Source organism: Elephantulus edwardii, unplaced genomic scaffold (assembly GCF_000299155.1).
Source record: "Elephantulus edwardii isolate Elephantulus edwardi_28Jun2011 unplaced genomic scaffold, EleEdw1.0 scaffold00184, whole genome shotgun sequence".
Lineage (NCBI taxonomy): Eukaryota > Metazoa > Chordata > Mammalia > Macroscelidea > Macroscelididae > Elephantulus > Elephantulus edwardii.
In genome coordinates, this window is record NW_006399934.1 from 2,765,743 (window position 1) to 2,770,076 (window position 4,334).

General features: G+C 41.5%; 1 pseudogene; it reads right to left on the bottom strand.

Annotated features, from left to right (window-relative positions):
* Window positions 1-1,461: 1,461 nt before the first annotated feature.
* LOC102866269 lies at window positions 1,462-1,874 on the bottom strand (annotated as a pseudogene).
* Between the last annotated feature and the right edge of the window lie 2,460 nt (window positions 1,875-4,334).

Below are 4,334 nucleotides of genomic sequence, written 5' to 3' on the forward strand. Positions count from 1 at the left end.
ATAGAACTGCTCCATGGGGTTTCTAGGCTGTGACCTTTCAGAAGCAGATCCCTAGGCCTTTCTCTGGATGTGTTCCCACTGCCAACCTTCCAGTCAGTAGTTGAGTGCGTAATCTTATGTGCCTGCCAGGGACTCCTAGACTATCACTGAAGAATCAAAAGTCAAATCCACAGCACTGGGCCCCATCTGAAGGAAGGATGTGATTTCAGAGGAGTGTGACTTTTCTGGAGTCTAGGAAATAAGCCAGGGAAAAGAATTGTGAGTGGTTTAATCATTGTTACCAATTGGGAGACAAACACATCCTGGCCCTGAGTATTCTGTTGTAATCTGTTCTTAATTAATAATTAGCAAATGGCTGTGATGTCAAGTGTGTGGTAACATTGAACTGAAGGTCACAGTGTACTCCAAAGATGGGTGGGGAGAGGAACATCTTATGTCAGTTTGATGGAGGATTATATATGTCTGTTTATTTCATGATTGGGCTAGAATCAGTCTGTAAATTAAGTCAAGCTGACAGCATGAGCAACATCACTCTGATGGATTCTGCCAGACACGGAAAGAAATGAGCAAATCTTGTTCTGATGACAAGGGTGAAGTTAGGATGTTGTTCACTTTATGACCTTAATTCCATTTCATGAGGACCAGAGAACTCCTTCCTGGTCTCAAGAAAGATGGGCTTTTCTGGAGACTCTAGATTCTTTACTTTCTGGAATTAGATAATGATTGTTTCTGTCTTGGAATTGGCCGCACATTTCTGTATTTGAGCTCAGTTTAAATGCATGCTCCTCCCTCCCATAATGAAATGTCATTTGTTTTAAACTCAGACTCGATTTCATCTGATTTTTTTTCTTCCTTCCCTCTTTGATTCTATTCATCTGATTTTTCTAAGTCTTTGTCTGTCCTGGTTGTAATTTTTAAACTATATTGTATTGCACTGAAACTATCTGAAGACGTTTGCCCTCAGCTCTTCTCCATAGTGACTTTATACATTTCAGTGTAGAGCTCCATCAGGATTTCAGCTGCTGGTTTTCTTTGGAGGTAGATTACTAGGAGGTCTTTCTCCCAAGGTGCTGTGCGTGGACTTGGATTTCCAGCTTTTCAGTTAGCAGCTGGGTGATTAGTCATATCTTTTGTATTGTCCATGGACTCCTTAAATTATTTTGGATTATGTGTGAAACAGGCTGATAGACATTTTTACCCCCTAGTGTGTCAATACTTTTAAATGCCAATTTTATTTTTTTAAATGTCAATTTATTATTATTATTACTAATTATTATTTTGTGTGTGTACCGTCAAATTGCATGTGACTGGTACAAGAGGAGATTGTTCCTCCTTTTCCAGCAGAGCATCTGGTAGATTTGAACCATGCACCTTTGGGATTTGTGTGTCAGTACTTTTGCACACAGCCAAACAGACAGCTCTGGATGCCCCACGGCCTTCGGGTGTGCTGCCAGGGCCACTCTATAACAAACCCAGCTTGTACTCCACCATCAAGTGCGGCTCGCCCATGACTTCGCTTTGGGAGGGATCAATAAGAATCTCTTCAAATCCAATGGTCTCATCATTCTCCCTCAAAATATCAAGTGAGAGGTTTGAACTTGGAAGAAATGGGAGACACTGAACCTGCTGCATGGCAGAACTCCATCTGTAGCTTCGTGGGGGCCAAACAGACCCTGGATGTTCCTCAGGGTGGAAAAGCTCATTTTATCTTGGAAATTTTTTTCTGATAACTCAAGCGGATGACTGGGCAAAAGTTCATTTTTCACACAAGAAAAACCTTCCTGAAGCAAATCGTGGCTTTAAGGGCCACTGGCTGATAGTTCAGTTACTGAGATGCTATCTTTTAGCTGAGATCCAAGTCCTCTGGAATTCATCTTGAGCCACTTTTGGTATAGTCTCTCAGCTCTGCTGCCCTCAGCCGGCCCCCGATATACATTTTTTATTTCAGGACAAATTTAACCATGACCTGGATAAAAACCCCCCAGACACTCATTTTTTCTGCCTCTGATTCTTTGCTCACTAAGCAATGCTCTGATTACCAGTATATTCTCGTCCAGGTGTTTGTTGTTGTCTGGTGCCTTTGATGCAGCTCCATTTCAGAGTGACTCCATGTACAAGGAGTAAAACGCTACCCTCCTACCTGATCTTTCACCACCCTCACAATCTTCGTATGCCTGTGTCCATGACTACAGCTACTGTGTTAATCCGTCTCTTTGGGGACCTTCCTCTTTTCCACTGATCCTAGGCTTTACTAAGCAAGATGTATTTTTCCAGGAATTTGTCCTCCTGATGTGTCTGAAGTACGTGAGACAAAATGTCACAATCTTTGCTTCTTAAGGATCACCCTGGCTGCACTTTTCCCAAGATTGATTGATTTTTTTCTTTTGGAAAATCAAATCATATAGTCTGTATCCTTCATCAACACCACAGTGCAAAGTCATCAATGCTTCTGTAGTCTACCTTATTCATGGTCTGAATATCACATGCATATGAGATAATTGAAGATCTCATAGCTTGGATCAGGTGCATCCTACACTTTAAAGTGACATCCTTACTTTTTAGCATTTTAAAGAGATCTGTTGCAACATACTTGTTCAGTGTGATATGTTCTTTGATAGCTTAACAGCTGCTTCTGTGGACATTGTGTATTCAGGTGAGATGAAATCCTTGACAATGTCAATCTTTTCCCTATTTATCTTGATATTTATTGCTTCAGTTATAAGGATTTTTGTTTAATGTTGAGGTGCAATCCTTACTTAAGGCTGTAGTCTTTAAGCTTCATCAGTAAATGCTTTAGTCCTCTGTGCTTTTAGCAAACAAGGCTGTGTCATCTATACATCATAGGCTTCTAGGTCTTCCTCTCATGCTCAAGCTGCATTCTTCTTTATACAGTCCATTTTCTCGATTATTTTCTCAGCATACAGGCTAAATAGATATGATGTGGTGCAGAAGGGTGAGTGTTGAAAATGGCTTTCCCAATCATTGGCTTGGATTTTCACCACATGGCCCGAGTGAGACTATGCTAACGATGTGAATAAGGTGAACAACACCTTAGAGAAAGTGCAAACAAGTTGTGTAGATTAGCAGTGAGAGGATTGGTCAGTTATGCCATCCTCCTAGCCTTAAACTGAGCAAGTTTAGAGGCAGGAAATGGAAATCTCACTATGAGAAAGAAGAAAAAAAAGTGTAGTACATATGCAGTTGGACCAGGGATTCGTGCATGAGTCAGACTGGGACCTAGACCAGAGCATCCCCAGAAGCAGCAGAGGTGGTAGAGAGTCAGAGACTCACGTGAGCCAGCTGAAATGCCACCCAACAGAATCAGGGCCGAAGACCTTAGCCCAAGCCTACTGGAGGCCTGTGGAAGGGAATACCATACTTGATAGGACTAAAAGAGCTGTCTAACAATGATCCAGAGTCATGAGCCTAAAAGTTAAGGCCACAGTCCTGGCTGAAGAGTTATATCCTATTTGCTACCTGAATTACAACCTATGGCACAGGATAGGGCAAGGTTCAGATCTGTTGTTCATAGGATCACTATGAGTCATAGTCAATTCAATAATACCTAAGAACAACAATAAGCCTCATAATTGTGATTATGGTCTGTGAGACTTGTGTGGCCGTTGAATGGATTAGTGGACCCAGTAGCAGAACAGTGAGAGCCCTGAGAGAGATGATTGGTGCTAGAATTGACAGAAATAGGTGTGGGAGCACAGGAGGATGTCAGACCTCACAGGACTCAGTGTTGTGCTGTGGATGGTGGATAGGGAGTCTTCCCTCTTGTGGAGTTAATTGAGGTTAAATGCCACTGCCTCCATGCCACCTACACTGTTACATATGGCAAAAGGATACAACGCTGACGTATGTTTTTCCTGATTTTAAATTATGCATTATCCTTTTGTTCTGTTAGAACAATTACTTCTTGGTCTACATATAAGATCCTACTGAGCACAATTAAGTGTCTTGGAATTCTCATTCTTCTCAACGTTATCCATAACTTATTATCATTTACACAGTTAATATCTGTCTTGGGAATAGCAAAATTCAACAGAGAAGCAAACAGCAAATGCTGGCGAGGCTGTGGAGAAACTGGACCTCTTATTCACTGTTTGTGGCAGTGCAAATTGGTGCAACCACTATGGAAGGCAGTATGGCACTTTCTCAAAAAGTTGGAAGTAGAAATATCATTTGACTCAACAATTCCACTACTGGGAATATACCCTAAAGAAAGCAGAACTGCTACCCAAGCTGATATATGCACACCCATGTTTATTGTGGCTTTGTTCACAATAGCAGAGTTGGAAACAACCTAAGTGCCTATCAACAAACGAATG